Raw genomic sequence first — 11,321 nt, forward strand, 5'->3', positions numbered from 1 at the left:
TGGTGCGAAATTACCTCACCGGACGTCAGATGATCAATAGACTGCATGATGGGTATGTTGAAGAACCTCGATGGAGGGAACCGATCCTGTGGAACATAGCCTATAATGTAGTGTTTCGGGTTGTTCTCCCTCAATCGGTTACATTATTTGGCTACGCTGATATATAGTGTTGCTAGTAGAGGTGGAAACAAGGTATGAGGCTGTAGGAAAGATAACCGAGTCATATACAAGGATTAGTGAGTGGATGGCTGGGGTAGGACTGGAGTTGGCTCCTGAAAAGGCGGAGATGGTGGTGATCTCTGCCGCCAGGTGGAGGCCAACTTTACGTTTGATCCTTGATAGCAGAGAAATTGTGTCTCAGGTGGCCATAAAATACTTTGGAATCTGGGTTGACTCCAGACTAAGATTTAGTACTCACGTACTCTGGGCTTATGAAAAGGCGGAGAAAACGAGAAGGCGTATTGCTAGCCTACTCCCGAATACAAGAGGGCCCACCCAATATAGGAGGAAACTACTTACTGGTGTGGTCTGTTCAGCTCTGCTATATGGCGCCGAGTTGTGGGCAGGCGTTGTTAGATTTTCCAAGTACAGGGGTAAATTTGCATCCATCCACAGGAGTTGTTGCATCAGAGTAGCGGCCGCCTGTAGGACGGTGTCCAGGGAGGCGGTTGAGGTGATTTCTGGATTCCCGCTTGTAGACTTGATGATAATGCGGCGTAGCAGAGCTAGGGAATTGAGAACACTCCTATTAGAGGAAAGGAAGCGCTCTGCTAAAGAACTAGAAGAAGAGATCGCACAAACATGGCAGGAGCAGTGGGACCGGGCCACGAGGTAGGTGGACCCACCGCCTTATTGGGGACATCAGGGGTAGTGCCGGAGGACCCATGGCACGCTGAGTTTTCAGTTAACACAATTTCTGGCGGGTCATGGGGGATTCAGGTCTTATTTGTATAGATTTGGGTTCAACCTATCTGAAAATTGTCCGGAGTGTGAGGTGGAAGAGACCCTCCAACATGTATTCTTTCTGTGCCCGCGATTCGCCATAGAGCGTAGAGAGATGCTCGGCAACCTGAGATGTGAGTACATGTTTCGCCCTGAAGATAGCTTATGAATCCTATTACAAGGTAAGGTACAGTGGAAGGACTGTGGAAAGATTCGTCAGGACGGTCATGAGGAAGCTGCATTTATATGAGGATTCCCGCAGAGGAGAATTGCGCCGGGGCGGACAGGTTCTCGGCTAAGTGCCTAGGGGGTTCCCCGTACGTGTGGGGGTCGCCTGGGTGCGATGAAGCCGGGGACACTCTGCTCATGCGTCTGATGGTGACCACTGGTAAGTGGTATGACTATTTGAGATTTCCATTTTGACTGCTGTGTGGATGTGTATCGCGTAGGTATTGATAATGTCAGAAACTTTGTCCTGTTTTCTGCAGGGTTCTTGTGCGATGTTGTTGTCGGTGTTTGTATTTGACGTGCTGTATGTGTTGCTTCCAGTGGTGTTGTTTGTGTGGTGTGTAACATCTGTTGGTTTGTTATGACTGTGTGCGCAGGCGATTCCCTCTTCTTCTGATGAAATGTTTTTATAAGCAGTCCCAGGAAGGGAGGAAGCCAGGGGTGGAGATTTAGTCGGTAGTGCGCAGGTATACATACATACGCCTTTGGTTACAACTGGCGGAACCTATTAGCAAGCCTGGCACTGCTTAGGCGCCCGTAAATGGGACTCCTCCACCTCTAAAAAAAAAGAAAAAAAGCATATAGAGGTATAACACCTCTTACAAAAATATTTAGCTCGAATAGAGATGATGAACCAGGCAGTAATAAATTTCAGCAGTTCAGGTGTTGGTTTATATATGTGTGTATGTACGGGTGTTCCTAAAGTCGCTTGATCGAGAAATACAATATTTGTATTTTATATCATATGACTAATGTTGTTTAAAAATTTCATATTTGTTAGGTTGGTAACACTACACACTACTTATATGTCTTAATTTTTTTCCGGGTGATCGAGTAGTTCATTGTTCATCTTTACCATTGTTGATCTATAAATTAACCATGAACCGTAAACTAACAAACGAACAACGTGTTTTCTCTTACAATGTTGGTGGAAGACCAACAAAAATAGTGATGAAGTCGTTCAGCAATTTAATAAAAAGTTTCCTCAAACTCCAGCACCATCTAGACTACCAATATACAACCTGAATAAGCGAGGTGATACAACTGGAAGCGTACATGATTTGCTAAGTAGTGGGAGACCTAAGATAACTTGCCGAATCAGTTATTCAGAGCCCAAATAAATCTATTCGTGGTGAGTTGGATATTGCTCGTAGTAGTGTGCATCTTATTTTGAAAGCATTGAAAGTAAAAGCTTATCGTCCACAACTGAATCAAATTTTAATAGAAGATGATTTCGATAGGCGTCTTGAGGTCTTTGAATGGTTTGTAATAACGCTGTAAAGTAGAGCCTAACTTTAAAATTCGAATTTTGTGGACGGATAAAGCTTCCTTAAAACTAAACAGTTATATCAATCGTAATAACTGTTTGTACTGGAATGACAGAAAGCCACACGAAGTACTTGAACAAGAAATAATTAATTAAATGGTTCACATATCAATGTTTGGGCTGGTCTATGGAGTGGTGGCATTGTTGGTCCATACTTTTTCAGTGGTACTGTAAGTAGTGATTCTTACCTTAAAATATTACAAGAAGTAGTTTTACTTGAGCTACAAAATAATCCTTTGTTTGAAAATATTAATTTTATCGGGCCACAAGATGGTGCTCAACCATATTACAGTTTTTCGGTAAGAGAATGTATTGGCAGCAACCTTGATGAGTGGATCGAAAGACGTGGTACATCTGACTGGCCACCAAGATTATGTGATCTTACACAGTTAGACGTTTCAGTTTCGGAATTTAAAAAAATAATATTTTCTCTTTAAGACTAGAAATTTGCAACAGTTAGACAAATAATCAAAGATGAATTTTAAGCGTTAAACACGAACAAAGATTCGTGTAAAAGATTGATTACAGGTGTAAAAAACCGCTGTGAAAAGTACATGGGTAGCATTTTCACCATCTCTTGTAAGGTGTTAAAAAAATTTATGATAAATTTTACTATGTATAAAAAATCTGTTATTGATTTAATAGCACAAGTATTGTTTTCAGCTTTTGAATTATTGTATTACTCGGTCAAGCGACTTTTGGGACACCTGTGTGTATACACGTATGTATATATATATATATATATATATATATATATATAAAATAACGTATCATGATTGTTGAACATGTCTTTCATAATCAACACTTAGCAAAAATTACTAATGATAAATTGATAAAAATTTGTATACACGTTGTTTTTATAGTGTAAATGCATACTAAGAAAAGATTTTTTTTAAATTCAGAGTTTAAAATGGAGTAACATAAAATTTATTGTTTTTTTAATTTCTCGGTAACAAATCAAGATATCACCTTGATTTTTAGTGTGTATATTCATATGAATATCTAAAAACCCATCTCTAGATAATTCGAAGTTTAAACGGTTAAAATGGATTTTTTTAAATTCTTTTTTCCGAAATTCGACCTTGAAAGGGGTGAAGAAAAGTAAACAAACTTTGAACAATTATTACAAACTTTCGTCATTTCCGACTATATTAAACGAGATATTCACTCGATTTGGGCTTGTAAATACTCTTCAGATAAACATCTAAAAACTATTATCGGGTTCTTTGAATTTCGGTTTTTAAGGGATGCGACGGTGTACGGCGGGAGGACGGCTCAACCAACACAGCCACAGGCACTGTTACTGTATGTACGACGCGACTGGCTTCACCTGCCTCCGGTTATTTGGCTAAAAAACATAAAATAAAAAAAATTGACCTCGACGGAAAACGCAAGTAACCATATAGCGCGAGCGAAGCCGTGACGGGGATGCTAGTGTATATATAACTCATGAAACTAAGAGAAATTTAGATAAACAAAAAAAAAGACGTAACGCATGATAAAAGTTTTTGTTTTATGCCGTAAAAAACGACTCCTAATTAATTCATGTTGTTTATAGATCATAAAAGACGAAGACAAGGATTTACATCCCATGTTACCTTAAAAAACTAATACCTTCTAAAAACATTTTCTCTTCCTAAAAAATTCTTCTCTTGACTAGTTCTATAACATTCGAAAACAAATTATGATAATTCTTAAGGTATAATATTATTGAAAACTATAAGCAGATTTTAAAAAAAATTTAACAATTAGCCCAATAACAAAATGCGTATATTTTAGATGTTTAAACACGGCAATGTTTGAGTCTAAAATTACGATTTTATCTTTTAAAAAATTAATGTAAACAGTTAAAGCATATCATAAATTAATACACAAGCTCAATAAATTATAATATAAAATATCAAGAGTGTTTGTTTTTAGTTAATATTTTTATGATTAAAGATTACAAACGCAAATTTGCCTTGAAAAGTTTATGCAAATTTCTGAAACTATTGTAATCTCTAAAAAAAAGAAGTTAATCCAATTAAAGGAATACAGTGGTTAAAGGAAGAAGATAGAATATTACTGAAGGTCAGCGGTACACAATGAGTTGATAGGAGTAGTATTAACTAAACATCATAATTCCACTTGATATTTTTTTTATTTTTTTTTTTATTATAAGTTTTCTACTTTTCTCTTTCTTTCTATCTTGCCTTTGTCTTTTCTACCTTTTTTGTTTTCAATATTTGCGGTTCTTTCCTTTATATCCTTATATTGGAAAGAAAGGAAATTACAATTGTTCAAATGTAAAATCGTTAACTATAAAATTTCCAGGATTCTTTTCTTTCTTCTTTCTTTTAAATTATTTTATCGATTTCGCTTTTAGAGATTTTTTTACATTTTTTTTTATTGGTTATTTCCCCACTGGAACTTATTTCTTAGCATCTTTCCATTAAATAATATTTAAAAGCTTTCCAACCTTTTCTATATTGTTCTCAAACAAAATTCAACTCTAGTTTTATCTATAAATTTACTTAAAATTTTCCCTAAACTCAAATTAATTTCATCATTCAGTAATTTTTTCGTTTTTTTTTCTTTTGCCTTCTAATTCCGATTTATTTTCATTTTTACCACTTTATCAAATATAATTTTTTTTTCTTTTAAAAATTACAACATACTTGGTCGTATGTAATTTTGTTTTATTATTCAATTGAACTTCCTTCCGCTCTCTCTTATAATCTTACATTAATAAAGATAAAAATTTATCTTAAAATCAAAATCTCTTCCATTTCCCTTCAGCTCTAATTATTTATTATTGTTTAGTAAATCTTTTAAGGTTAGATAAAAATATAAAAATTATGGAACTATTATCAAAATAGCTTTTTTTAAGTGTGTGAAAAATTCAAAATAAATACTTACTAATAAATAATTTACTTACTCTTAATTTGATGTTAATTAAAAAAATAAAAAATAAAAATAAATAATTCGCAAAGTATTGTTTTTAATATTGGCAATAGCTTCTGCAGAGTTGCCAAAGCATCTGCAGAGTGTAGAATTAAAGCACAGGAGTTCACCTGTCAAGAAAAAATTCCGAACCCGAACATCAGCAGAGAAAATCATGATATTAATTTTTTGGACTGCAAAAGGCCCGGTTTTGTAGATTTTTTAGAAAATAAATGAATAACAAACAGGTTACATATTTTTTTTTATATGACAAGTGAAGCTTTGATAAGCTTATACAATAAAACTTCCTAATATCGGACACAGCTCGGAAAAAACAATTTGCTCGTTATAGAGACGTCCACTATTCAGAAATATGTGAATACAACTTTATGCTTGATTATTGCACAGAAAAAAGAACATTGAATAGAACAACAGTATTGTGGTTTTATTTTATATAAATTAAAATTTAAAGAAAAACATGATTACTTACTAATTAAAACGACTTTGTAAAATTCATTTTTTTTTAAATTGTTTATCTAAAAATAAATCAGTGTCCTCTATGTTCATAATTGAATAAAAAAAGTAATAAGTAATACTGCACCACTGTAATCGACCAATAAAATGAATAATAAAAATCCTGTACTATTCTAAAATGGAATAAAAACAAAGCAAGCTACAAAAATATTAATTAAAGAGGCTACAGTATACAAGAATATTAATCAAAACGCATGTACAAAAAATAATGTAAAAATAAAAATAAAAAGCCAAATACGGATACGTACAATTTATATATACGTAGATGGTTTAAAATAGCTGTCTATTTTTAGTTTGAACTAAGTTCTGGTACACATTTTTTTTCAATAATCTAAAATAACGTATTCTGGTAATCCTTTTTGTAAGAAATATTGTTTTAATTTTCTATTCTCTTCTCTTGCTTCCTTACTCGTGATGGAAAATCCGGGTTCATTGTTATTATCATCGTCGTCAGAGTCATTGTCGATGATTTTAGAAGTAGCCAACTCTGAGGCAGCACAAGATCACGGATGTCAGTTGATACGTCCTCGAGTGTTGAGCGCGTCGTCAATTTTCGGGTTACTCTTTGTAGCTTTCAAGCGGTTCAGTAAGTTCTTGTAATACACTTTGTTCCACAAAATTTTCATTTGGTTCAGTAAGATTTTCAATCAAGAAATGAAGTAGTTTGTGGAGGTTTAATACCGGCTTTTATGAAACAATTTCTCACTGTAGTAGTAGTAGTAGTAGTAGTAGTAGTAGTAGTAGTAGTAACCTGCTTTTAACTATACGAATCCATACAACTGCAACCAACACACTAATGCTTTTAGAAAGCTCATCAGCATCCGTAAATTTCTTTGTTGACATTAAGTACCGTAACACCTTTTTTCTGCACGAATCTTAAAGTTCTGAAAGATCCCCTGATCAAGTAGTTGACGTAATACAGTATTATTTGGGGGAATAAATATCAATTTTACATTTTCTAAGCTAACGTTAGGGTGGGATTTTGCATCGTCCAAGAATAGAACGTATGACTTTCCTATTTTGCCTTCCTATTCCACGATCAAAATTTAACAATTAGTCCATCATTATATCCCAGTCATCCAAGACTTTCTATTTCAATGCCATTCAATTTCTAATGAATTTATATTCATGTCGTTAAAACATAGTGGATAAGCAGCTTTGCCGATTATATTTTTAGTGGTTTTTCAAATTCACCTGACATATTCACAGCCAACATAGCGATCAGGCTTTCTTTTGATATCTTCTCCCTTTCCTTTTTTCTCTTTCAAAAACACTGTTTCACTGGGCAAAGCCCAGTCCCATCACAGTCCCATCACTAGTCCCATCACAATTAAAAATGTTTCTTTCGTTATAACTCGCGCATGTTTTATTTAACACTTCCTTCCATTCAGATACCAAATTCTTATCTACAGCACCAGCATCACCACAATCTTTTTTATATGAAGCGTTAAGTTTAATTCGGAATTTATCTAACCAACTGCTTTAAACTCATCATAACCGAATTTTTTTAGCAATTTCTAAGGTTTTCTCAAATATTAAACGTCAGAGATCGGAATATTATTAGCACGAACCCTGAAAAACCTCTCATAAGTCAAAATGTTAACCGCTGGGCCTGGCGTTTTAGGAAATGCACTTTGCTTAACTGATTATCATTTTCATTCTATGACTTGAAAATATATACATTTTTTTAAATATCGCTTATCTGAGTTTTCCCAACATCAATACATTTTGACATATCACGCACACTGAGGTTTTTTTTAGGTAACTGCTACTTTTTTTTTTTAATATCAAGCGTTTATGATTTTGAGATATTTTAAGTTGCCGTAACGAGTGATGCATCGATTTTGTTAAATCCACAAAATTTAACGTACAGTAAAAAGTGCGTACAGAAAATTTACTACAAGAAAAAATACAGTAATATACCGTAACAAAAATATTACAAGTGTTCAATGTACAGTATACAGTTATACAGCAACTAATGACGAATCACACTGGATGATGAATTGATGGAAATCATAAAATCAACGAACCTAAAAATCTCCGGTTTAAAGAGGAGTCCCTTATTAGAAAGTGTCCGTTAAGAGAAGTTTCACTGTAACAAAGTGTAGCTGTCACTATTAAAAAAGTCGCCCTGGGTCTCAGCAAAAGACATACTTCACATAACGTCCGGCCTCACACAACTCAGGTAACTCGAGAAACCATCGAATGATTGCATCGGGAAGTACTTCCTCATTTTCGATGTAGTCCTGGCTTGACTCCATCAGATTTTTTACTTGTTTGGTAAACTGAAGGAGGCACTACGTGGAAAGAAGTTTAATGGAATTACATCAAAGAAAATATGCTAAATTTGTTCTGACATCAAGACAAAGATATTTGTGTAGCAGATATAAATAAGCTGATTCAGAGATTGGACAAGTGTATTAATTTTGCTTGAGATTATTTTAAAATGTGAAAAAAATTACATTGATTTAATAAACGGTTTTATCTCAACAGCGATTTGTGTATTTAATTTTTTAATGACCCTCGTATGTATGTTGACCTGTATTTTGATAAATACTTTAGGACTGCCGGAATATTAAAATTTGGCTCAAATATTTCTACATATGGAATAGTGGTGATAATAAATTTGGAACTAAATCATATAAGGTTTAGATATTAACTGAGATTTTAAAATTTCAACTTTTTGTGTGGTATCGTATGGACTTATTTAATTCGTTACTGTAGTTATAGTATCTGAGTTGTTTTCAGTAATGAAATTTCAAGTCAGTCGGACGTAGTGATGAGGATATAATTACCTCATTGTTTTAAGGTTTTCTATAATTTTTCCAAACAGATTAGTAAAATATATTAATGTACGTGAGTTTTAATTTAATTTAAATTTTAGCCCCAATCCGACTAGGGTACGCTACACCCAAAATATATATTTTTTTTAATTTTGCTATTATTTCTAAACAAGTTTACAAATTAAGATCTAAATTAGACTGGAAAAATTTAATTAAATGAGATTTAATTTTATTAATTTTCAGTTTCCTACATACAAGTGAGTTAGACGGTATCCAATTTCACATTTTATCGTTTTTTCTATCATCAAACAATTTTAAAGAGCAAAATTTAATTAAAAGTTTTCTGTAAGGAATCCATAGAACGGGATTTTAATATTTACAAGAGGTAAACAATGTTACATTCGGCGCACTCCATCGTCTAGTGAAATATAAATATATCTTTAGAAACCATATCTTTAGAAACAACTATTGAAATCGATTTCTAAAGTCGGTTTTTAAAATAGTTTACTAAGTGTTACTTAAAAATCGTTTCCTTTTTGTATTTTATAATTACTTTCATTGATTTTAACTAATAACAATAAAGCCATTAATATTTCAAACGCTATGTAATACGCTATTTCAAACGGTATGTATTTAAAATAAAAATCTATCAAAGGCGAAGAAGGAAACGTTGTACGTACTATGCTTTACCGGCGTCTTTTAAATATAAATTTTGTCAACGTTTAATTTTATTTTTATTTAAATAACGGAAGGATATGCAAAATATGATGACCGTACGTAAAGAAAACCATTTAAAATGATTTTAGGACTTTCTAGACTGCCGGAATATGCTTAATTTTTTTACTTTAAGCTTTTTTTCCAAACAATCTTGATGAAGTTTTGAGTAAATGTAATTAAAAAAACAAAATAATATCGGATTTTGTATTATTATGCTATAACAAATCAATGCTATAAGCAAATAAAATCGATGATTTAAATAAAAAATATCTTTTTGATCATATATAAATTTGTATGAAAAATCTTCGGCTTATGCTACCTAGAAGACACTAAAGGAACTTCCACTAAAAAATAAAAAAAATAATCATTGTAAATGGTGGATCAAATAAAAGTAAGCTTGAGCAACATTAAAGAGTATGCTGATCAAACTGAGCGAGATTTCCTTTTACTTTTTTAAAGACAGAAGAAGGTTGTAAAAATAAGTGTGTGTAGTTTCAACGAAGATAACCTTTACACCAAACTTTTACAGCATATTTTGAACGATTTTCTGTTATTATTGCTATGATCGTTAATTTTTAAAACTATGCTGACTCAAGCGTATGTCAACATTTTTATTTGGCCGTCTAAACATATTTAAATTCATTCAATTTTTTCCGATTGGAAATTATAAAATTTAATATTTTACTGTTGGTTTTATGTTTTAATTTTCTGTCAAATTCTAATTTTAGAAGTGAAAAATGCAGAATTTTTAAGGATTACAATATTTTGAATTTCTTTTACATTATCGATATTATTATTTTATTTCCCAACATTTCCAATTACTGAAATTTTGGCTTATTTGAAAAAGGGATCGGTCTAAATTATATGTGTTATTACTATATCAAAATGTATTAAGTTAAGACTTAAATAAGACTTATTTAATATGACAAAGCACCTAACTTAATGGTATATTAATAATTAAATAAATATAAAACTGTGTACTCATATTTAAAATAACATTGCATAATAACAAATATATATAATGGAATTTAAGTTAGAATGTGATTTTAATGAAATATGCCATAAAATCTCTCGTTCTCTACGCTCCAGTATAAATCAATAAGTGTCTATAGCTCTGTGCATGCAGGCATCTGGTACAATATTACTTATCACAATACGCGCGCGCACACAATATACTCACAAATAATATATATTCTCGTAAGTTTAATAATCACTGATCTTACATTCCCCCAATAACAAATAATAAAACCAAATAATAATAATAATAATAATAATAATAATAATAAACAAGTAGTACTATATCATCTTTGATACAAAAAACCGATTTGTTTGTAAATTTTAGTAATTTGACGACTGAATGGATTTATCAGTAACAGATTTTGCTGTTAAGCCTACAACTTGCCAAATTTATGGTCAACAGATAACTAAATGTGTGTATATGAATTGTATAAATCTTTAACCATAAATTACTTCATTAATGCATAGATAGATATCTTGTAGCAGAAAAAATATAGAAAAGATTGATTTGAATTATATAAGAAAAATTTTAATAAAACTCAGAGAAAAACATTTATTTATGTACCTGCCTATCAAAAAATAAATGAAGATATATTAATTTGTTACATTACATCCAGTCTTCCTTATAACTGTGATAAATAAAGTACATGATAAATAAAATGAAATACATGAACAGGTTTTTGGAAAATGTTCGTTAACGACTGTCGGCTGGTAATAGATTTCATCCTGATTTCTGCCACTTCAATAAAATTAAAGTAGGCTGTAATCTTTAGCACCGAAATTAAAGGGTAAATGTAGAGGTTTTATATGAAATCTAATTTGAAAAATTGAGAAAAGTAGTATCCAGAATT

This window comes from Lycorma delicatula, chromosome 4, assembly GCF_047948215.1.
Source record: "Lycorma delicatula isolate Av1 chromosome 4, ASM4794821v1, whole genome shotgun sequence".
In the NCBI taxonomy this organism is placed as follows: domain Eukaryota; kingdom Metazoa; phylum Arthropoda; class Insecta; order Hemiptera; family Fulgoridae; genus Lycorma; species Lycorma delicatula.